Consider the following 25,870-nt stretch of genomic DNA (forward strand, 5'->3'; position numbering starts at 1 on the left):
AGGGGCATCACACTTTTTTCCGTTCCCAGCAAGATCTTTTGCAAGAGTACAACGGATGTCTTCAGCTGTAGATAAAGTGATTATGAACTAACAAGTGGGCTTCAGGGGAGGAAGCAGCTGTACAGACAAGATCTCTCAGGAACATCATTGAGCAATGTAGTGAGTGACAACGGAAACGCTACATCAACTTTAATGACAACCAGAAGGCTTTTGACAGCATTCACAGCAAAAGACTATGGAAGATCTTAAGAATTTATGGAACCCCCACCCATGTCGTTAACACCATTAAACAGTACCACAGCTACTTTTCGTGCACTGTGGGAACCAGCAACATGAGCTTTGCTGGACTTGAGCTTTGTTGGACTTTGTATTCTACTCTAGAAGACCTTGACTTCGCCAATGACCAGTTTTTTTATCACACACACCAACATCTACAATACAAAACTGACAGAGTCCAGGTCCTTTGGCCAGCAAGTCGGCCTGGTTATCAACTGCAGCAAGACCAAGGTCATGCCCATCAACATCAATACAGCAAACGCAGTCAAAATCAAGGAACAGGACCTGGAGTTAACTCACAGTTTTACTTACCTTGGGAGCACCATATGTCATGATGGAAGCACCAGCAAACACATCGGCACCAGAATCAATAAAGCAAGAGCAACGAGTCTGGAAATCTGGACAATATAGAACAAATACAAAACTCTAAATATTCCAGAGCTGTGTACTGGCAACTCTCCATTATGGTTCAGAATGCTGCAAAATGACAGAAGCAGACTTGAAAAAAATGACACCTTCCACACAACTTCCCTCCGGAGAATCATGCACATTGTCGGGCCAAACACAATATCAAACACCAGCCTCCTTAGACAAACAAAGCAGGAAGCCATGGATACCATGCTCAAGAGACACCGCTGGAGCTGGATTGGACACTTCCTGAGAAAGAGTACACTCCTAGGAAAAAAACGTGCTATCTAGAACCTAAAAGGGTTCTTTGGCTGTTCCCACAGGAGAACCCTTTGAAGAACCCTTTTTGGTTCCAGGTAAAACAATTTCCCGAAATGGTTCTTCATGGAATCCAAAAGAGACCTGACGACTTGTGTTAGCTCCCAGATCTAATATCTAGGCGTTTAGCTCAGTGGGCTAACTTGGTTTTGAGTGGTTAATCTGCCTAATTTCTCCACAGGCTGATGAGTTCCTGATCAAGGCGGTGCCGTTGGGGCTGGTGCGCAGGGTGCGTACACAGAAACAGACAAACTAGACATACAACATAGAATGCCCACTCAGATCACACCCTGACCAAACAAAACATATAAACATACAAAGCAAACTATGGTCAGGGTGTGACAATGTCAGCTCAGTCTGAAATTACCTTGAAATTTTAATTGTGCTACAGCTCTGATCTTCAGCGCTACAGATAGAATCGAGCCCTTACGCAACATATTTTACTGAAATGTAACTAATTTATTGAAATGAACATTTCTGAGAGTTTGGAAAGTTACTTTCATGGTATACATGGACTAGTGCTGTGCGACAGGTACTTTTTTCCCCCTGATAATGAATTTCATCCAATCACTCACTTCCCTCACTAGTAAAAAGCAAAAGCACCAAACAGCCAGTGTTTCACTAACAGCCATACTGCCTCAGGGAAGACAGTCATCCGGACCGGCCACGCCCAGTCTGTCTCTAATGGCCGTTCTCCAATGGACGCGCTTAAAGCAGTTAGCCAGCTGATGGTCCAGAATCCCATTACAATTTGGAGTTGTGTGTGTGTGTGTGTGTGTGTGTGTGTGTGTGTGTGTGTGTGTGTGTGTGTGTGTGTGTGTGTGTGTGTGTGTGTGTGTGTGTGTGTGTGTGTGTGTGTGTGTGTGTGTGTGTGTGTGTGTGTGTGTAAAATACAAGTAAAAGGCCTGTCTCATATTATTTTTAGATATAATCTATCATGTCTCGGGGGACAGGCGGCATCAATGGTGCCAGCTCAGACTCCAAGGTGTTTGTCAAGCTGTACGGGAAGAAGGGCGACCCCACAGGATCCTCCTGGTGGTCTCTGACAACGGCCTGAGTAACTACTATGAGACAGGGCAAACTGATCTCTTCACCGTAGAGACCTATGACATCATAACTCTATTCTTTATGTTTTATAAACATAGGAAAATACAGATAGAATACACTATCAGAAACCTAGAAACATAGATTATAGATTATAGTCATCTTATTTATACCAATTTATCCCTACAGTATGCAATTATAGTGTATGTGTTATGGGATTTTAAACTATAATGACTAAATGACTAAATGATGCATACATTTAACTTAGAATTATAACTAATAGAATTCTATGCTGTCTGATGAAGAATATGTTTGTACATAGGCAAACAGGAAGTGTTAACAGACAACTTGTGACCACTGTGAAACTAACAACAGGAAAAATGTCTCGTCCACACCAAGGGAGGGGAGAAACCGTTGGGCTTGCAGTAGATTGTGTAACATGTGGTAGCATAAGATAAGCAATATGTATGTGTTGGAATTTAATTGAAAAGCAGCTTCGTCATTGTCCAAGAGGAGGAGGGACATTTTGTACGCTATGACGCCATGTGTGATATATAAACTAATGTACATGTGATTATGATAAGAGCTCTCGAGAATAAACGTCACTGACTATTTTTGACTGGTCTCCGTCTGTTTCATTTCCCCCAGAACCTTACAAACTCTGGGTACAGACGGAGTATTTTAATTGAATTGGTTAATTTTTATTTATTTTATTTCACCTTTATTTAACCAGGTAGGCAAGTTGAGAACAAGTTCTCATTTACAATTGCGACCTGGCCAAGATAAAGCAAAGCAGTTCGACACATACAACGACACAGAGTTACACATGGAGTAAAACAAACATACAGTCAATAATACAGTATAAACAAGTCTATATACGATGTGAGCAAATTAGGTGAGATAAGGGAGGTAAAGGCAAAAAGGCCATGGTGGCAAAGTAGATACAATATAGCAAGTAAAACACTGGAATGGTAGATTTGCAATGGGAGAATGTGCAAAGTAGAAATAAAAATAATGGGGGTGCAAAGGAGCAAACTAAATAAATAAATAAAATACAGTAGGGAAAGAGGTAGTTGTTTGGGCTAAATTATAGGTGGGCTATGTACAGGTGCAGTAATCTGTGAGCTGCTCTGACAGTTGGTGCTTAAAGCTAGTGAGGGAGATAAGTGTTTCCAGTTTCAGAGATTTTTGTAGTTCGTTCCAGTCATTGGCAGCAGAGAACTGGAAGGAGAGGCGGCCAAAGAAGGAATTGGTTTTGGGGGTGACTAGAGAGATATACCTGCTGGAGCGTGTGCTACAGGTGGGAGATGCAATGGTGACCAGCGAGCTGAGATAAGGGGGGACTTTACCTAGCAGGGTCTTGTAGATGACATGGAGCCAGTGGGTTTGGCGACGAGTATGAAGCGAGGGCCAGCCAACGAGAGCGTACAGGTCGCAATGGTGGGTAGTATATGGGGCTTTGGTGACAAAACGGATTGCACTGTGATAGACTGCATCCAATTTGTTGAGTAGGGTATTGGAGGCTATTTTGTAAATGACATCGCCAAAGTCAAGGATTGGTAGGATGGTCAGTTTTACAAGGGTATGTTTGGCAGCATGAGTGAAGGATGCTTTGTTGCGAAATAGGAAGCCAATTCTAGATTTAACTTTGAATTGGAGATGTTTGATATGGGTCTGGAAGGAGAGTTTACAGTCTAATCAGACACCTAAGTATTTGTAGTTGTCCACGTATTCTAAGTCGGAGCCGTCCAGAGTAGTAATGTTGGACAGGCGGGTAGGTACATAAGAACTAAATTAATCTAACAGTATGTCTCAGTTTTTTGGAGTTGTGTGGTGCCTTAAACATCAGAGTTCTGGGTTTGATTCCTGATTGGGTCTCACAAACTGACAATGTTAGCTGGATAAAAGCATCTATAATGACCATCAATCCCACCTTGATTCTTACTTCCTGATTTCTCTCTGTAGATCCACGGTCTGCTGATTGGCCACACTAAGGGTCTAGGTGCTGTTTGGTTCCTGGACAGTGTGCAGATCATTGTGCCAGTCCATGGATAGCAGTACAAGTTCCCAGCCACTGCTGGCTCTGTAAGGATGAGGCTGATGGGAAGATGGAGGTAGAGATCTACCCCAACGAGACTCTGAACATCGATAAACGTAACAGGACATTTACTAGAGTTTATGTTCTGAGACAATACATGCATTATACTGTACAGGGCAGTGGGTAGCCTAGTGGTTAGAGTGTTGGGCCAGTAACCGAAAGGTTTCTATTTTGAATCCCCGAGCCAACAAGGTGAAAAATCGATTGAGCAAGGCACTTAACTCTAATTGCTCCAGGGTCACCATTGATAATGGCCGACCCTGGCCATGACTTCACTCTCTGAGGGTGTCACAGGGAGAGTGGGATATGCAAAACACACATATTCCAATTCTCACATGCGTATTAACAGAAATAGGACAAATAAGCTTCACCCTTTACCCGCCTACTGTGCCAGAGAATTCTATTATATCATGTTAAAGTTAAATGAATATATTTACAGTGTGTATTTATTTTGGCCAGAGCAGAGGTAATATTTATACACACTAGGTGCTGTACTAGAGCTTTCAAATACACTGAGGCATTTGTATACGCAATGCAGCTACCCAAGTTCTCTCAAGGACACCCAATGGAAAAAGTACAGGAATACTCAAAATGATAGAATACCTACATTGACACTGAATAAACCTGTAACCAGTTGACTTCACTTGATAAATACAGTTCTGTCCTGCAAGTGATGAACTCCTACTTAGTGATTATGATGGATTGTGGGGCATTAGCCCACTCTCCATCATCCTGCCATTGTCTAATTGGTTAGTGACATGTTGCTCTGCCCTCTCGTTTGCAGTGATAAACTATGAGATCACAGCGGTTACGGGGAGCATGCACAAAGGTGGCACCAACGTCAATGTGTTCTGTCAGATCTATGGAGAGGACGGCAAGACTGAGCTCATCTGCCTCAAGAGCCGCTCCTACCACTTTGAGCGCGGGACCACAGAGATATTTAAAGTCAGACACGGTCAGTGAACCAGTGGAAGTAGTCTACGGACTACACATTCGTTGGTTTCAAATTGTGGGACGAAAAGTATTTTCCTTTTTGTGAATTAGTTGTATTCATGAAGAGCACAGCTGTCATTGGTTTTGAGAAGACTTAGCATAAAATCAGTCATTCTGCCATGTTGTGGAGCGATGAGGACAAATCTCTGAATAACCACCATTGATTGGCCTGTCTTACAGTCTCTCACCCCTCAGATCGAGGTACTGAATGTGTGCAAATTATTCAAGATCTGCATTGGGTACGACGGTTCTGGTATGGGCGACGGGTGGTTCCTTGAGACGGTGGACGTCAAAGTGTCTCGCTATGGTGCAGAGGGAGGTGGCGAAGGAGAAGCCGAAGGATGACAAGAAGTAGGAGAAGGAGGAAGAAGAGCATGTGACAGAGCTCCAGGAGGTGGTGGAGAGCGTGACTTTTCCCTGTCAGCACTGGCTGAACCGTGACGAGGAGGATGGGGAGATCGTGGTGGAGCTCCTCCCAGAGGACCTCTGAGACCTGGAGGGCGTATGTATACATTAACATCTACGGAGAGATCGGCGACAAGGGCCGAGCGGAGACTCAGGAAGACTCAACAACCTGAACACATTTGAGAAAGGGCAGGTGAGACATCTGTCAAAATGATGATGATGATGTCAATATCTGAGTCGCTGTTGAACTACAACCTCTTTCCCATTGACCTAGCTGTTTGATCTTTGTGCACGGTCCCGTGTTGTTAAGAACCAAATAAATGTAAAACATTTAAACAATTATTGATAATTAAACAGGTACCTTTTTTATTAACCTTTTATTTATGCCTTTGAACCCTGACCTTTCCCGTGGTTCTTTGTGGGGTTCAGGAGGACGTATTCTCCATCCCGGGCCATCAATCTGGGCGTTCTGAAGAAGCTGAGGATTCGCCATGACAACAGCCAGCATCATGCCGCCCTGGTTCCTGGACTAGGTGGAGATAGTGGACAACAAAGACAACACCACGTACGGGAGGGGAGGAGACAGGCACAGGATTACACATAAGTGAGGATTATTAACCACTTTACTACACCATTTGAGATAATATTGCCATTTTCTATTTTATTATTACCACTTATCTACATTCTACACCATATGACACACCATACATGTATATCTATATGGCAAGGAAGGTGATTTATAGATAAATAGCTGGTCCAAAAAAATCTATGCATCTCTTCCAAGACTGCCTGTATGTTTTGAGAAAAGGTGTGGTTTTTCAGGATATAAAAAGGCCTGCCCATTGGTCTAAGAAAACAACTGCACAGCTCCCCTTGGTGGTCAGAAATTGTATTTATGGGATTATTATCAAGTCACAGACAGACAGTCAGACAGGCCTAGAAGCCTGGCAGGCTAGGCTAGTGGCAGACACAAAAACAATGTTCTAGGTACTACTTCCCCTGTAAACGGTGGTTGGCACATTGACTGACAGATCACCAGGGAGCTGGTCTCTGTGGACAAGGCCTTTTATGAAGAATGGTGATGATGATGAGGAGGGGGAGAAAGACTCCAGTTCAACACTCGTCCTGGAACAGAAGGGTGATAAATACACACACAAGGGGCTAGAATTACAAATTGTTTGCTCCCATTAAAAATTTGGTGTATGTTCTATTCCTTCTGGAAAATAACAGATGCAAACATCTAGGCCTAGTTACCCACATTTCATTGTTCAGTATATCATTTGATTGAATAATATCAATGCATTATATACCATGAATACATTCTTATCTGATTTGGTTGATCTCTCTCTGTCAGCCATGTCTACCACCTTCACAATGAGGGTAAATACTGGAGACAAGAAGTATGTGGACACCGATGCCAACGCATTTGCCACCCTGTACGGCACAAAAAAATATATTTTGATAATACACACGTTTGTGTCTGATCGTGTGCATTTGAATATACTACTAACTATGCCATTTACTGCTGTGTGTTTCCACAGGCAGTTATGTGATACGAATACATAAAACAGAGAGGTTTCATCCGACACATTGGTGCGGCTGCCTTCCGGATTAACCGAGCAGTGTGTCAAGAAGCAATGGACAGAGCAGTGTGTCAAGAAGCAGTGTTTCGGTGCACGCATGGCTCTCGACCTTCGCCTATCCCGAGTCGGTACCGGAGTTGGAGCGATGGGACAAGACCGTAACTACCAATTTAGATATCACAAAAATGGGGAGATCACGAAAAAGACTGAGAGACCGACAGACAGACACACACACAGTCCTTGTGATATGATGTGTTATGCCTGTGCAGCGGCCGCAGCAGGCTGGTTCCTTGACTGGGTAGAGGTTGAACGCCCCGTCCCTGGGCCAGATGCTACGGTTCCCCTGTGGTCGCTGGCTGTACAAGGGAGAGGAAGAACGACAACGGGACTATCGTCAGGGACTTGTTCCCTGCAGACCTCCAGACTGATTTCGACAAACCATGTAAGAACCAACCTGCAACATGCTATACTTAGATAACCCATATTATAGCCTACTAGCCAGCATACCACTACCCTATACAGTTTTACTATCTTATATCATACCATATCAGGTCATATCTGACATACCAGAAATGCCAGTCTAAAGCACACTGTACTTATTGTAGATAATCCATATCTTACAGGACCTTATCCTACCAACTACCATGCCATATCATACCCTTGTTTCCCCTCTGTCGCAGTTGTGCCATACGAGAACAAAACCAGTGACCTGTTTGCTGCGGGTACAGATGCAGACGTGTTCACCGTGCTGTACGGTCGAGGCGGGGTGTGCACCCAGCAGAGGACTCTCTGTGTCAACAAGACATGTTCATCGTTGAGGTACAACCACACAGTAGTCGCCTATTAAAACACTGTATAGAGCAGACAGTTGAGTAAGGACTATATGGTTATTTAATGAGGATGATGGTGATGATGAAGAGGATGACAATATGGGTGATGATGCTCTTGATCCTCATGATGAGGATGATGTTTCTGTAACACCATGCAGTTGGAGGACATGGGCGACGTCATAGAGAAGATCTATAGTGGTCATGACAGCTGAGGGAGAAACTGAGGCTGGTGTCATTGTGAGCATTTTTAGGATCGCGGTTAGAGCAGACGACTGCTGAGAAAGAGAAAGATACACAGGAGAAAGGCTACTAACTCAGCTACAGATCTAGGATACGCTTACCATTCACAAATCCTAACCTTAACAATATGGGGGGAAAAGCACAAAACTGATCCTAGTCCAGTGTCAAAGATCAGAGCAATACTACACCCGTCTTCAGTAAAAAGAGACGGATGACATCATATTATAAATCAAAACAATACCATTTCTAGTCACAAGGTGGTGCTCTTCTCCTCACGGAGAGACCTGGTGTGTTTTCAGTCACTCACGCATTGCTGCTCTATCTCTCTAGGGGTCGGAGACTATCGTCTTCCCTTGTGAGTGTTGGCTGGCCAAGTCAGAGGATGACGGAGAGACAGTGAGAGAATTAGTACCTTCTGACATCATAACGGAGAAACTACTACGAGACGGAACCCTGAAAGTCAGCGAGATTGAGGTGGAAGATGCACTGGAGAGTACATACACACAAACACAAGCGAACACATGCGCACATGCACACACACACACACACACACACACACACACACACACACACACACACACACACACACACACACACACACACTGAGGAGGAAGACTCAGTGGAAAGTACACATGCACACACATACACACCGGAGGCCGGCCATTACAGCAGAATGTGCCTTTTCGTTTGTCAGATTCTTTGTCTGCCTGACAGGTAAATGATGTGGCAGTTCTCTGCTCTAAATTGATGTCTTTCTCTGCTGCAGTCACACAGTGTTGGGAATTTGTTCCCATTTGGACACTTTAGCCCATTATTATGCTTTCTGTCTGTGGGTCATCTCAGTCTGTGTTTTCTGTTATCTGTGTCCACCTACAATGTGTCTGTGATGACGGCTGACGTTTACAAAGCGGGCACAGATGCCAACGTTTTCCTCACCATCTACAGAGACCTGGGCGGCACGGGTGAACACAAACTCTGCAAGGTTGAGACAAACAGCAACAAGTTTGAGAGGGGAGCGGTAAGAGACAGAACAACACACCATATCCATAACTAGGACTTTCTGTCATTTCTGGATATTATTTGTACTTGAGTAGGTTTATTGGCTTTTGCATCACAACGTAATAATATCCAGAAATGACAGTGATATTAAGGCAATATAGAAGGAAAATACTAATTCATGTGTCTTTTTGGATCATTCTAACAACTAGGCTACCTGGGGCGACAGGTAGCCTAGTGGTTAGAGCATTGGGCCAGTAACCGAAAGGTTGCTAGATCAAATCCCTGAGCTGACTAGGTATTCTGCCCCTGAACAAGGCAACCCACTGTTCCTAGGCTGTCAATGTAAAGAAGAATTTGTTCTTAACTGACTTGCCTAGTTAAATAAAGGTTAAATAAAAAATGATACTGCTTGTGCTAAATGTGCCTCCTATTTCAGGTGGATACATTTTCCGAAGAGGCGGTGGACCTGTACCAGGTGTTTAGAATTAAGATTCGCCATGACAACAGCATGGTGAGTGCTGATTGGTACCTGGACCACGTAGAGGTGGTTGATGAGGATCTGTAGGAGGTCTTAGTGTTCGATGTAGGAGCGCTAGTTGTGAAGGAAAAGAGAGGACAAAAGCATCGAGAGAATGTTCTATGTCAAGGTACTGTGTTTGCGTGCCACAGTGTGTATACACCAATATAAGTGTGAACTGTACTTCTACTAGGCAGGTCAGTTAAGAACACATTTTTTATTTACAATGATGGCCTACCAAAAGGCAAAAGGCCTCCTGCGGGGACAGGGGCCTGGGACAAAAAATGTAAAATAAATACAATATAAATATAGGACAAAACACACATCACAACAAGAGAGTGTGTCAATGTGTGTGTGTGCATGCATACAGTGCCTTGCGAAAGTATTCGGCCCCCTTGAACTTTGCGACCTTTTGCCACATTTCAGGCTTCAAACATAAAGATATAAAACTGTATTTTTTTGTGAAGAATCAACAACAAGTGGGACACAATCATGAAGTGGAACGACATTTATTGGATATTTCAAATTTTTTTAACAAATCAAAAAGTGAAAAATTGGGCGTGCAAAATTATTCAGCCCCCTTAAGTTAATACTTTGTAGCGCCACCTTTTGCTGCGATTACAGCTGTAAGTCGCTTGGGCTATGTCTATCAGTTTTGCACATCGAGAGACTGAAATTTTTTCCCATTCCTCCTTGCAAAACAGCTCGAGCTCAGTGAGGTTGGATGGAGAGCATTTGTGAACAGCAGTTTTCAGTTCTTTCCACAGATTCTCGATTGGATTCAGGTCTGGATTTTGACTTGGCCATTCTAACACCTGGATATGTTTATTTTTGAACCATTCCATTGTAGATTTTGCTTTATGTTTTGGATCATTGTCTTGTTGGAAGACAAATCTCCGTCCCAGTCTCAGGTCTTTTGCAGACTCCATCAGGTTTTCTTCCAGAATGGTCCTGTATTTGGCTCCATCCATCTTCCCATCAATTTTAACCATCTTCCCTGTCCCTGCTGAAGAAAAGCAGGCCCAAACCATGATGCTGCCACCACCATGTTTGAGAGTGGGGATGGTGTGTTCAGCTGTGTTGCTTTTACGCCAAACATAACGTTTTGCATTGTTGCCAAAAAGTTCAATTTTGGTTTCATCTGACCAGAGCACCTTCTTCCACATGTTTGGTGTGTCTCCCAGGTGGCTTGTGGCAAACTTTAAACGACACTTTTTATGGATATCTTTAAGAAATGGCTTTCTTCTTGCCACTCTTCCATAAAGGCCAGATTTGTGCAATATACGACTGATTGTTGTCCTATGGACAGAGTCTCCCACCTCAGCTGTAGATCGCTGCAGTTCATCCAGAGTGATCATGGGCCTCTTGGCTGCATCTCTGATCAGTCTTCTCCTTGTATGAGCTGAAAGTTTAGAGGGACGGCCAGGTCTTGGTAGATTTGCAGTGGTCTGATACTCCTTCCATTTCAATATTATCGCTTGCACAGTGCTCCTTGGGATGTTTAAGGCTTGGGAAATCTTTTTGTATCCAAATCCGGCTTTAAACTTCTTCACAACAGTATCTCGGACCTGCCTGGTGTGTTCCTTGTTCTTCATGATGCTCTCTGCGCTTTTAACGGACCTCTGAGACTATCACAGTGCAGGTGCATTTATACGGAGACTTGATTACACACAGGTGGATTGTATTTATCATCATTAGTCATTTAGGTCAACATTGGATCATTCAGAGATCCTCACTGAACTTCTGGAGAGAGTTTGCTGCACTGAAAGTAAAGGGGCTGAATAATTTTGCACGGCCAATTTTTCAGTTTTTGATTTGTTAAAAAAGTTTTAAATATCCAATAAATGTCGTTCCACTTCATGATTGTGTCCCACTTGTTGTTGATTCTTCACAAAAAAATACAGTTTTATATCTTTATGTTTGAAGCCTGAAATGTGGCAAAAGGTCGCAAAGTTCAAGGGGGCCGAATACTTTCGCAAGGCACTGTATATATATATATATATATATATATATATATATATATTTCACCTTTATTTAACCAGGTAGGCCAGTTGAGAACAAGTTCTCATTTACAACTGTGACCTGACCAAGATAACGCAAAGCAGTGCGACACAAACAACAGAGAGTTACACTAGGAATAAACAAACGTACAGTCAATAACACAATAGAACAGTCCATATACAATGTGTGCAAATGAAGTAAGATTAGGGAGATAAGGCAATAAACAGGCCATAGTGGCAAAATAATTACAATTTAGCAATTAAACACTGGAGTGATAGATATGCAGAAGATGAATGTGCGCAAGTAGAGATACTGGGGTGCAAAGGAGCAAGAAAACAAAAACAATATGGGGATGAGGTAGTTGGGTGGGCTATGTACAGGAGCAATGATCTGTAAGCTGCTCTGACAGCTGATGCTTAAAGTTAGTGAGGGAGATATGAGTCTCCAGCTTCAGTGATTTTTGCAATTTGTTCCTGTCATTGGCAGCAGAGAACTGGATGGAAAGGCGGCCAAAGGAGGAGTTGGCTTTGGGAGTGATGCGTGAAATATACCTGCTGGAGCGCATGCTACGGGTGGGTGCTGCTATGGTGACCAGTGAGCTGAGATAAGGCGGGGCTTTACCTAGAAAATACATATAGATGACCTGGAGCCAGTGGGTTTGGCAATGAATATGAAGCGAGGGCCAGAAAATGACCCACACATTTTAAAACCATGTCTATCTTTATTTCCCAAACACAATTTATATTTGTCTTTTAATCATTTTTAGCATCTTTTAACACAGGCTTACACTTAAACACTTTGTACTTTTTTTTTTACACTCATAGCATAGGCCAGGCCCTGTTGTTCCCTCATATCCCAGCAATAATGCCTTGTATTACACCTGGGAAGAAAGCACTTCAATTTGCTCAACTTGCCATTGGCTCAACCATTGACTGAACCTACCCTATGGCCATTGGCACAACTTACCCCAAAACAAAAATGTTTACTATATTAGCTCACTCAGCTACAAGGATGCACTTTCATGCTAGGTTTAGGACCTCATATTGAAGCTTATGAAGACCCCAACTGATGTATAAAACAATCTACTTTGGTTTAGACACAAGCATCATGATACTTCTAACACAATTCATTTGGCTTGGTGAAAATCTGTTGTCTTCCTTCAGACTCCATGAAATTATGACCTTTTGCTAAATATTTGGTCACATGATTTATTTTTTGAATGGTTTCCTAGATTCAAGGGTGGCTCAACTTAACCCTTTGGCTCAACTTAACCCTTTGGCTCAACTTACCCCACTCTCCCCTACAAGGAAATGTATTAACATGTACTTTTTGTCACATTGATTTGTTTGGTTGGTTTATCTGTTTGGTTTACCTGGCAGCATATGTTATCTCATCAATTAAACAAATATGAATTGTTTAATTTGATTGAGTGATTGATTTATTGACTGATTATTAATCATTGTCTGTCTGTAATTGTCAGATCATCTATGAGGTGACGGTGGTGATGGGAGATGTTCTGAATGCAAGTGCAGACACCCAGATCTACCTGTCTGTGTTCTGGGCTAACATCACTACAGAGGGGATCTTGCTGCAGAATAATGAGGACAGGTACATTACCACACACACACCTGACCCTGACCAAACACATACCTGACCAATTTCTCACACCTGACCAAACATTCACAGGCAACCAAACACACTGATTAAACGCTATCAAACACACCTGACCCAAAAGTTCACCCATATGACCAAATGTTCACACTTCAACAAATGCATAAATTTAACACACCCAAATAAACACACCCCAATTAGCCAACATAAAGTGGTTTTGAAACGACCAAACTGCAATTCTATTCCACATTAATCCACATAAAAAACTATATTTGAATAGTTGCACTTACTGTAGTTCACAGTGCATGTGATGTGGACTAGTGGTGTGTTTACAAAGACTCTCCCATAAAGCATTGCGCTCACACTCTGGCTGTCTTTAGGATTGAGCGGGGTCAGGAGGACATGTTCACCCTGGAGGTCGAGGACATTGCTCCCCTGAGGAAGATGAAGGCTCGTATCGACGGCTCTGGTAAGGTCCTGGATAAGGTCAGCATTGACAACATGTCACAGTTTACCAGCTCAATACAACACAGTCTTTGTATTTGACCTTTCTGAGCAGTAATTGCTCCATGTTTACAGTAAGAATATAATACAGTACCATACAGTCAGTGGAGGCTCCACATAGGAGGAAGGGGAGGACCATCCTACTCAGTGAATTTCGGGGGGGGGGGGGGGGGGGGGGGGAATAGTTTTAACATAGATAAGTTATCCTTTTTAGATAAAACTATACTACAAGTATAAATGCAACATGGAACAATTTTCTAATATTTTTCTGAGTTACAGTTCATATAAAAAAAATCTGTCAATCGAAATACATTCATTAGGCCCTAATCTATGGATTTCACATGACTGAGAATACAGATATGCATCTGTTGATCACAGATACCTTTAAAAAGGTAGGGGCGTGTATCGGAAAACCAGTCAGTATCTAGTGTGACCACCATTTGCCTCATGCAGCGCGACACAACACATCTCTTTCACATAGAGTTGATCAGGCTGTTGATTGTGGCCTGTGGAATGTTGTCCCACTCCTCTTCAATGGCTGTGCGAAGTTGCTGGATATTGGCGGGAACTGGATCATGCTGTCATACACGTCGATCCAGAGCATCCCAAGCATGCTCAATTGGTGACATGTCTAGTGAGTATGCAGACCATGGAAGAACTGGGACATTTTCAGCTTCCAGGAATTGTGTACAGATCCTTGTGACACGGAAGTTTTTGCGCTTGGTCAAAGACAGCTGTTGTGTTGTGCACTAAAGTCCACAAGCAAAAGGAAAAGGTGAGAGGAGGAGATGCGAGAAGGAATTATGCAACTAGCAAAGTAGCGGACTAAACTCCACTCCATGAAGGAAGTTTATGATTTCACAGAGAGAGAGAGAACGAGAGACCAGGCTTTGTGGAATCTACCACCGACTTCACAGATACACCCAAGTCAATACTTAAAAAAAAAAAATGAAACCCTGTACCTATGTTTGTCCTCTGTAGTTGTGTTCCTTTCTCTGTTTGCTGAAATCCACACCTTTTCAATAAGGGTTAATCAAATACAACCGCCTACTTTTTGCTAATTTCTAATGGCAATTTAGTGTGAATGTGCATGTGTCAATTTAATAAATGCCCACGGCGAGGTGTCGCGAGGTCCCTGACCACACCGCTCGCGTTATGTACCCGAGCATTGCAAAATACATTTACACATACATTATTCAATCATTGCATCCACACTGCTCGCACGTCTGCATAGCCAGGCGCTAAAATAGAACTTGGTTCTATTTGTGACGCTTGATGCGCTGAAAGTCCTGCCTCTCTCATCTCCTCATTGGTTTTTAGGAGCATATATCCACATGGGTAAACTGAGGTCCACACTCCAGTGCAGTTGGTGGTGGTAATGCACCTTAAAGTTGGTTGCCAACCTCCATATAAAGTCCAAAGAAGAAGACGACTGAAGGAAGAGAGATTACTAGACACAAACTCGGTTTACCCTTTTATCTGTGGATTCATTTTCAGAGTAGAGGACCTTGTGCATTTCAGGTAAAATATCAACCCAATGTTTATATCCTGGGACAAATTAGCTAGTAAAGCAAGCTAAATTGGCATGAATGTTGAATGATTTTCGACCTGTCCCCAAATGAATATAGTTGGTTCAGAGTTAGTTTTGATATTTCAACCTGCCTGTCCTGATCACGTCTGGTGTGGATTGACAAAATAAACATGCGCATGCCCGGTGTAGTCAGCATGGTAGGGCACTCCCGTTAGTCCCATGTAATTATCCTAACTTCGGCGGCATCCACTGTACATGGCTGTCACAACAAATTATTTGCATGATACTTATTCTGCCACTTAAGAGTGGTTACCCGACCTGCTAACACTGACGGTAAAGATAGTAAAGCTGTCGCATTAAACTTATGTCAGTTTGTTTACCCCTAGCTTTTTTGTCAGTTAGCTGACGTCGTCGAGAGAAGGTAATCCTGATATAATTCGCTAGTCTTAGTAATGCCGCATAACTACTTCCAGTCTTTGCCTGCCCTTGAATGGTCTAGTTATTTAGAAAAAAGTATTCTTGTTGGCTTGGCTATATGTCCTTTCAATTTGCCTCCTACTGGCCCTCCAACACCACTTTCAGCAGCATCTTGTCTCCCATCCAGGGACCAACCCTGCTTAGCGTCAGTGTCAAGCCAGCATAGCAGTGGGATGCAAGGGCAGTATGCTATAAACATGGAATTTGGCAGATAACTTTATAAACCTGGTACATTTTCTGTCCTGAGATACTAATAAATAATGAGATAGAAATCAAAGAAATACTTATTTTTTTACAATAATTTTATAGCCCAGGTATAATTTACAAACGTCATCGGAGATTCAATTGACATGCTAAATTGCCATTTGAGAAACAGAAACTAGCAAAAAGTTGGTTGTATTTGATTAACTTTTCTTGAAATGGTATAGATTTCAGTAAACAAAGAAAGGCACGCAAGTACAGAGGACGAACATAAGTACAAGGTAGTCATTTCATGATATTTTTTTTATTGACCTTGGGCAAATCGATGTAGTCAGAGCTAGATTACACAAACCCTGGCCTCTGCTCCACTCTGTTGGTGAAGTTCATCATAAACTTCCTTCACATTGGAGTTGACTGTAGTCCACTACATGCATAGTGAGGATGTTGTATGTGACTGCTATGAAATTGAACTGTGTGTGGGTGATCAAGGGTGTATTCAGTCCGCCGATTCTGTTGCAAAACATTTCATTAACGGAACTAACCGGGGAAGGACCTGGATTCGTCCAATAGAAACTTTGGTTTTCCTTGCAAAACAGACGATTTTGGGACTGTTTGGACTATTGATTACTTACACCGCACATCAGCTACTAGCAGGTGTATTCAACTCTTATCCCACGAGGTCCAGAGCCTTCTGGTTTTCTGTTCTGCATGACAATTAATTGCACACACCTGGTGTCCTGGGTCTAAATCAGGGGGGAGCAATACAAAAATGGAACTGGCTTCGAGGTCCAGAGTTGAGTTTAAAGGTACTAGAGCTGTGCCTACATGGCCATACTCATAATCGTATTCGTAAATTGACAGTTAATAATCGGATCAGATGATACATGTGGTCGGAAAAAACGGAAGTGTTTTAATATGCCTAAATATATGTTGGCAAAATTCCTCCCTACACATTCTGACCTCAAAACAATTGCAGATTAGGAGCAGTGTGCGGAGGGGGGTGTGTGTGTCTCTCCTCAACTTGCAGCGGGCAGCCAAGTTTGCTGTCACTCAGTCAGAATGCACATCACATACAGGCAAGAGTGTGCAAGGCGGTATTGAATGTGTCACTCACTGTCTGTCACCTTGATTACTCTAATTTATCTCAACCTGTGCACCTACGTTATGAACTTTAATTTGTAGGCTAGGTTATAGCAACCTCACGATGGATATAGGGCAAATTGAAGTATCATGTAGTAGCCTACGTCTAGTGATGTTTCACGTGACGAAAAGTATGTGGACACCTGCTCATTTAAAAAAGAATTAGCATTGATATGGAGTTGGTCCGCTCTTTGCTGTTACAACAGCCTCCACTCTTCTGGGAAGGCTTTCCAATAGATGTTGGGACTAGAGGTTCCGATTATGATTTTTCAACGCCGATACCGATTTATTGGAGGGGGGAAAAAAAGCCGTAGGTGCACAGGATGTAAAATATATATATATATATATATATATATATATATATATATATATATATATATATATATATATATTTGTAACAATGACAACTACAACAATACTGAATTAACACTTTTATTTTAACTTAATATAATACATAAATAAAAATCTATTTAGTCTCAAATAAATAATGAAACATGTTCAATTTGGTTTAAATAATTCAAAAATATAGTGAGAAGGAAGTAGAAGTGCAATATGTGTCATGTAAAAAAGCTAACGTTTAAGTTCCTTGCTCAGAACATTATCGTGGAAATTTCCTCTTCTTACCAAATCATGAGAGCAAACCACACACAAGTCAGAGTTAGTTATCACAAAGTCCATTTGTAATATATGAGCTCTATCACAACCCTGTGACTCTCAGATCAATTCAGTGTATATCAATGAATTCTCTGAGAGTCCCTTCCACATTTCAACTGAGATCCTTTATAGCAAAGACACACACAGGATAAGACAGCATCGGCATAATTCAACGTTCAGCTTTGTCTCCTAAAACATGTTATTTTATTTTTCTTCAAATCCATCCTATCTTGACAAGATCACAGAGACACCCTGACTGGCACACAGACATTGTGGAGCCAAGAGATACACGCTTGACCTCTCCCCTCTCTCCGGCCCAAGCAACTTAGTCTTGACATAGAACAGATACTGCAACCCCGCCACAGTATTATACAAAAATAACATTCTGATGAGAAGTAACTTACAAACATATGATGAATATAAAACATCTTACTTATGTTACCAATCCATTCTGATTATTCCACAACAACATGAGAACATATGAAAGCTGGTTTCTTTTATATTTCCAGTTAAGAAGTTTTAGGTTCTAGTTATTATAGGAATTATAGGGCTATTTCTCTCTATACCATTTGTATTTCATTTACCTTTGACTATTGGATGTTCTTATAGGCACTATAGTATTGCCAGCCTAATCTCGGGAGTTTGATAGGCGTGAAGTCATGAACAGCGCTGTGCTTCAAGCATTTCGAAGAGCTGCTGGCAAACGCATGAAAGTGCTGTTTGAATGAATGCTTACGAGCCTGCTGCTGCCTACCACCGCTCAGACTGCTCTATCAAATATCAAATCATAGACTTAATTATATTATAATAAACACACAGAAATATGAGCTTTAGGTCATTAATATGTTCAAATCCGGAAACAATTATTTTGAAAACAAAACTTTTATTCTTACAGTGAAATACGGAAGTCTAAATATTGCTGTTACATTGTACAACCTTCAATGTTATGTCATAATTATGTAAAATTCTGGCAATTATAATTACGGTCTTTGTTCGGAAGAAATGGTCTTCACACAGTTCGCAACGAGCCAGGCGGCCCAAACTGCTGCATATACTCTGACTCTGCTTGCACAGAACGCAAGAGCAGTGACAAAATTCCGCTAGTTAATATTGCCTGCTAACAAGAATTTATTTTAACTAAATATGGAGGTTTAAAAACATATACTTGCGTATTGATTTTAAGAACGGCATTGATGTTTATGGTTAGGTACATTAGTTCAACGACAGTGCTTTTTTCGTGAAAGCGCTTGTTAAATCATCACCCGTTTGGTGAAGTAGGCTGTGATTCGATGATAAATTAACAGGCACCGCATTGATTATTTGCAACGCAGGATAAGCTAGTTAAACTAGAAATATCATCAACCATGTGTAGTTAACTAGTGATTATGTTAAGATTGATTGATTGTTTTTTATAAGATAAGTTTAATGCTAGCTAGCAACTTACCTTGGCTCCTTGCTGCACTCGCGTAACAGGTGGTCAGCCTGCCACGCAGTCTCCTCGTGGAGTTCAATGTAATCAGCCATAATCGGCATCCAAAAATGCTGCTTACCAATTGTTATGAAAACTTGAAATCGGCCCTAATTAATCGTCCATGCCGACTATTTCTGTATGGACCTCGCTTTCTGCACAGGGATATTGTCATGCTGAAACAGGAAATAGCCTTCCCCAAACTGTTGCCACAAAGTTGGAAGCACAAAATCATCTATATCCTTCCTCTCTCTCCACAGGCGCAGTCACTGACGCCAACATGAGGATCATTGTGTTTAGGGAGAGCTGTGACACTGGGACCTTGGCTCTGAAATCCAACAAGTTTGATCACAAGCAGACCGACGTGATCCATTTCCCTGATGTGCTCCGCATCGGGGAGCTCTCCAAGGTCCGGGTGTGGCACAACAACTCAGGTCAGCCAATAAGTCATCAGGAATATGATGCCATGACCTGGAGGGGAGCCAATTGCAATCACAGTGAACAAGTCAAAATAAGAAACCTGCATACCTATTGGTTCTATCAAATCAAATGTTATTTGTCACATGTCTCGTAAACAACAACAAGTGTAGACGAACAGTGAAATGCTTACTTACGGGCCCTTCTCAACAAAGCAGAAAGAAAAAGAGAGAAATAATAGAAAAAGAATCACACAAGGAATAAATACACAATGAATAACAATAATTTGGCTATATACAGTGGGGCAAAAAAGTATTTAGTCAGCCACCAATTGTGCAAGTTCTCCCACTTAAAAAGATGAGAGGCCTGTAATTTTCATCATAGGTACACTTCAACTTGATTGATTGTTTTTTATAAGATAAGTTTAATGCTAGCTAGCAACTTACCTTGGCTCCTTGCTGCACTCGCGTAACAGGTGGTCAGCAGTCTCCTCGTGGAGTTCAATGTAATCAGCCATAATCGGCATCCAAAAATGCTGCTTACCAATTGTTATGAAAACTTGAAATTGGCCCTAATTAATCGTCCATGCCGACTATTTCTGTATGGACCTCGCTTTCTGCACAGGGATATTGTCATGCTGAAACAGGAAATAGCCTTCCCCAAACTGTTGCCACAAAGTTGGAAGCACAAAATCATCTATAATGTAATTGTATGCTGTAGCGTTAAGATTTCCCTTCACTGGAACTAACGGGCCTAGCCCAAACCATGAAAAACATCCCCAGACCATTATTCCTCCTCCGCCAAACTTTACAGTTGGCACTATGCATTGAGGCAGGTAGCATTCTCCTGGCAACCGCTAAACACAGATTTGTTCGTCGGACTGCCAGATGGTGAAGCATGATTCATCACTCCGGAGAACGCGTTTCCAGCTATAGCAGGGCAGAGATTTGACAAACTGACTTGTTTGAAAGGTGGCATCCTATGACGGTGCCACGTTGAAAGTCACTGAGCTCTTCAGTATGGGCCATTCTATTGCCAATGTTTTTCAATTTTATACACCTATCAGCAACGCGTGTGGCTGAAATAGCCGAATCCACTAATTTGGCCATGTAGTGCACATTGACCTGCGTGAATGGAATATGAATGATATTAACCAGGTGTTATTAATACGATAATAACAGGTGTTATTAACTAAGTGCCCAACGCACGTGAGAGAGAAAGGGAGAGACATGGGTTGATGTCTGTAAGGGCTCGATTCAATCCGTATCGCTGAAGTTCAGCACTATGGCGCGATTGACATTTTATAAGTAATTTCTGATTGAGCCGACATATGCAGCGTTTGGGCGAATCGTGAATGCAGCCTCCACTAACGCAGGAACATTGCCTTTACATTTGTATTTTTGTATTGCGCTGTAGCACAGGTCTTCAGTGCTACAGATTTAATCATCAGCCCTAAGTCTTAGGTCACCGGGTTGCTCAATCCCCAACATCCCCTCTGACTTTTTCTCTCACACTTGCTCTTTCTCTCTCTCTCACACACACAAACACACACAAACACACACACACACACACACTGATCTCTCTCTACCTGCAGGCGATAGGTCACTGCATAATTCAGCCATACACACCGGACAGACACACTCACACAGCTCTGCACGGTAGGGGTAAGAGTTCATCTGGGGTGAGCTTCATTGAATGGCACATGAGTGTATTGACCCATTTCAGTCAGTGTGGGGTTGGAGCAGGCGGGCTTCAGATACTGGGCTGAATCTGTTCTCCCCAGACACAGACAGACACAGGCTCAGTAATGAGCAATAGCAGAAGCACAATGCTTTATCCCAATGTTTTACTGTTTTATGTGGTGTCAAGGGGGTTGTGAATGACACAAGACAGCAAAAAGACATTGGACAAAGTTGAATTGTATAACCCTGTCATGAAATATATGACACACTCACCTTCCTTGATATTTTATGATGTGACATCACAGGGGCATTGTTAATTGTCTCAATGTATTACCATACCAATTAGTTGTGATATGTATTTGTTGTTGACAGAAGTAATACATGCACTAAGAATTGCAATACAACAATTCTGAACCACCCCCCTCACACACCTCCAGGAAACATTACAGATTTTCTCCTACATTTTGAAGTTTCTCATTGAGACATAATTGTGTTCCAGTTCTATTTGACGGTCAATATTGAACTGGCAGATGGCTTCCCCCTGTCAGAACAATATGAACGCTGGCCCCAAATTCACTTCGATGCCAAGACTTTACCTTACCACAGGCATTTCCTATGCAGTAACAACCCCTCCATGTCTTTCCATATCACCCAGCATGCCTGTAGACTAGTGAAACACTAGCAGGCAAGGCTCATACCCAGTCGTGTCGGTCTGTGGCTGGGCCATGTCCTTGGACTGACCCAGTAGCTGTACAGCATCCCAAACAGATGTGTACTAACGTTATGGATTACACACTGTTTATTCAAATGGCCACTGCAGTGAACTGGGCACACTGCCAGCATGCTAATCTCACTCAAATGAATATATTGATGGTAGTTAATGAAGGTTAGGCTACCGGAGCCTTGGGTTTTTACAGTAGGGTACTTTCTACAGTTACACCCTGTCCATGACAAGTGGTCAAACTCACTGGGGGGAAGAGGGATATGCTCATAATGCACAGTATTTACATATACTGTCAGGTCCATCATTATTGGCAGCCTTGATAAATATGAGCAAAAAGACAAGAAAATAAATAATACAAATACTGAGCTATATTGTATGCTCCAAAAAGGTGGGAAATTATGTTATTTTATACTAATACAATTGCCCAGAGACAAATATTTTGTTTAACAAGAAATGCAGAAAAATCTCAAAGAATTGGGGTCAAAAATATTGGCACCCCTCTTTTCAATATTCTAGCACTCTCCCCCTGCGAGGATAACGACACAGCCTTTTTTGAAAACCTTTTATGTGATTGGAAAACACTTTGGGAGAGAGCTTAGACCCCAATGGCCATCTCAGTCTCCCGACTTGACCCATTGAAAACCTGTGGTTTGAATGTAAAGAGCAGACTAAGGATATCAAGGATCTGGGAAGATTCTGTATGGAAGAATGGTCTAAGATCTCTCCCAAAGTGTTTTCCAATCTCATAAAATATTTTAGAAAAAGGCTGTGTTGTTAACCTTGCAAAGGGAGGGTGCTAGAATATTAAAAACAGGGGTGCCAACAATTGTAACTCCTATCTTTATGATATCTTTTTTTAAATTGCTTGTTAAACCAAATCTATTTCTCTGAGAAATTGTATTAGTATAAAATAATAAAATGTAAATTTCTTTGCATACAATATAGCTCAGTATTTGTATTTATTTTATGCAGTCTTTTTTGCTCATATTTATCAAGGGTGCCAATAATTATGGACCTGACTGTATTTATATTTTTTGCATTTTACCACTATGGATTATGGTTGATCTTTGTTGATGTTTGTCTGGTATTGTCCTACAGATAATGGAATTGTCCTTCAGATTAGTCCTGTACACAGGTATTGCCTTATCCTGACAACATATAGTTGATTGATGCTTTATCCTAATATAATTACAGCAGTTGTAAAGGCTCCCATTCACTTTAATATGCAAATCCACTTAAAAATGCACTCTAAATTTCTGAAAAGGTTGTTGCTGTGACGAATTGGTCAATGTGTCAGCCACTTTACCTCACACCTAGTCAAATAAGGGTTAATGACTTCGACTAATTGATAATTTATGAATTATAATTTCCCACAGATTATCATGCTGACCACAGATAATGTGTCGGAGTTCACCTGTGAGGACCAAAGGGCACAAGAGGACCATGATATGTGAGATGGCTGCCGTGGTGGAAGAGGAGGAGATGGTGGAGAGCACCACCTACATTATCCAGGTTAAGACCAGCGACATCGGAGGTGGGTCAGACAAACAACACATTCTACAGTCCTCATTAAAGTCCATGTTCATGTGACTAACCAGGGCCTGTATTCATAAAGCGTCTTAGAGTAAAACATACTGATCTAGGATAGTTTTTGCCTTTTAGATTATAATAAATGGGCAGGGGGGGACCTGATCTTAGAAAAGCAATCCTACTCCGAGTCACTTTATGAATACAGGCCCAGGTATCAATCTCAAGACTACATTATTCCACTGAACTAAAGCCTAGTCATTATATTATGTAGTTCCCTGAACCACATTTACATCAATTTTCTGTAGTCACAGTGTCCCTCACTATCTATCTTTCACTGCAAATCAACACCATTTATTATACACTGCCCCAGATCCAGCTTAAGTCCTGTTCCTAACTAGCTGGGATGTTTGTTACAGTATATCCTCCTGATTCACTTTATCTCTGTGGCACAGCGGAGCCTCTTTTCTGCTTGGAGAGACATGACGCTGCAGCAGAGGTGGAATGCGACATTCCATTTAGACTCATATAGGCTAATGAATGAGATACTACTCTGAAAGCTGTTGCTGGGCTTTGCTCCTTTGCCGTACAGTTTTCCACCGCAGAGGAGAGGCAGGCTGCTGATTGACATGATAGAGGAGCTAGGTGTCTGAGCTCACTTCAAAAAGCTCCTCATTCTGCCATTGGCTGCCAGTGTTACTGAAGACATGGCCCTCATCTTCCCACTGAGGCCGTGTGTGTGTGTAGGGGGGGGGGGGGGGGGGGATCAGAGAATCACATCAGAGAATCACTAACCTCCATCTCAACATTACACACACACACACACACACACACACACACACACACACACACGGGCATTCACGCGCACACAAGTTAAAGACTTGATGTACACACACACAAACTTGCAAGCACATGCGTCACATGTGACTCAGAGGAAACAGGGATTTAATTTGATAAGGTAGTTGGTTAGTTGTTAATAGGGGACTATTTGAAAGGCAGTCTATGGAAGTAAATATTTTAGTGATTTTATACATTTTCAAGGATGTCTGACAGATGGTGAAGTGATGTCTTGAAAGGCAGAATGTTAGTGGCTAATGGGGAAGGTTTACAGAGACCTTTGGGGTGAAATTAGGTTTATATAATCTGTGTTATCGTCTGGCGACGGGGAATGGTTATTGGTGAATAGATTTTTATGAAGGCTGTAGTTTCAGCTGATGGTAAGTTGAGCATTTAAAAAGCAGGCATTTAGATTTGTAAAAGTATAACAAAGGGGATTCAGTTTGCATGGCCTTAAGCTCAGAGGGTTAACACAGTCTTGTGGTGCCCATGAGACCCGGGTTCGGAGCCCAGTCAGCCACAAAATCACTGCAGCTTTTCATAGAAGTTGGTGACTCTCCTTCCTCTCTCTCCACAGGCGCAGTCACTGACGCCAACATGAGGATCATTGTGTTTAGGGAGAGCTGTGACACTGGGACCTTGGCTCTGAAATCCAACAAGTTTGATCACAAGCAGACCGACGTGATCCATTTCCCTGATGTGCTCCGCATCGGGGAGCTCTCCAAGGTCCGGGTGTGGCACAACAACTCAGGTCAGCCAATAAGTCATCAGGAATATGATGCCATGACCTGGAGGGGAGCCAATTGCAATCACAGTGAACAAGTCAAAATAAGAAACCTGCATACCTATTGGTTCTATCAAATCAAATGTTATTTGTCACATGTCTTGTAAACAACAACAAGTGTAGACGAACAGTGAAATGCTTACTTACGGGCCCTTCTCAACAAAGCAGAAAGAAAAAGAGAGAAATAATAGAAAAAGAATCACACAAGGAATAAATACACAATGAATAACAATAATTTGGCTATATACAGTGGGGCAAAAAAGTATTTAGTCAGCCACCAATTGTGCAAGTTCTCCCACTTAAAAAGATGAGAGGCCTGTAATTTTCATCATAGGTACACTTCAACTATGACAGACAAAATGAGAAAAACAATTCCAGAAAATCACATTGTAGGATTTTTAATTTATTTCTTTGCAAATTATGGTGGAAAATAAGTATTTGGTCAATAACAAAAGTTTATCTCAATACTTTGTTATATACCCTTTGTTGGCAATGACAGAGGTCAAACGTTTTCTGTAAGTCTTCACAAGGTTTTCACACACTGTTGCTAGTATTTTGGCCCATTCCTCCATGCAGATCTCCTCTAGAGCAGTGATGTTTT

General features: G+C 41.9%; 1 pseudogene; it reads left to right on the forward strand.

The window, feature by feature from the left end:
- Nucleotides 1-1,939: 1,939 nt before the first annotated feature.
- LOC110509307 lies at nt 1,940-25,429 on the forward strand (annotated as a pseudogene).
- The last annotated feature ends 441 nt before the right edge of the window (nt 25,430-25,870 follow it).

The sequence above is a fragment of the Oncorhynchus mykiss genome, chromosome Y (assembly GCF_013265735.2).
Source record: "Oncorhynchus mykiss isolate Arlee chromosome Y, USDA_OmykA_1.1, whole genome shotgun sequence".
In the NCBI taxonomy this organism is placed as follows: domain Eukaryota; kingdom Metazoa; phylum Chordata; class Actinopteri; order Salmoniformes; family Salmonidae; genus Oncorhynchus; species Oncorhynchus mykiss.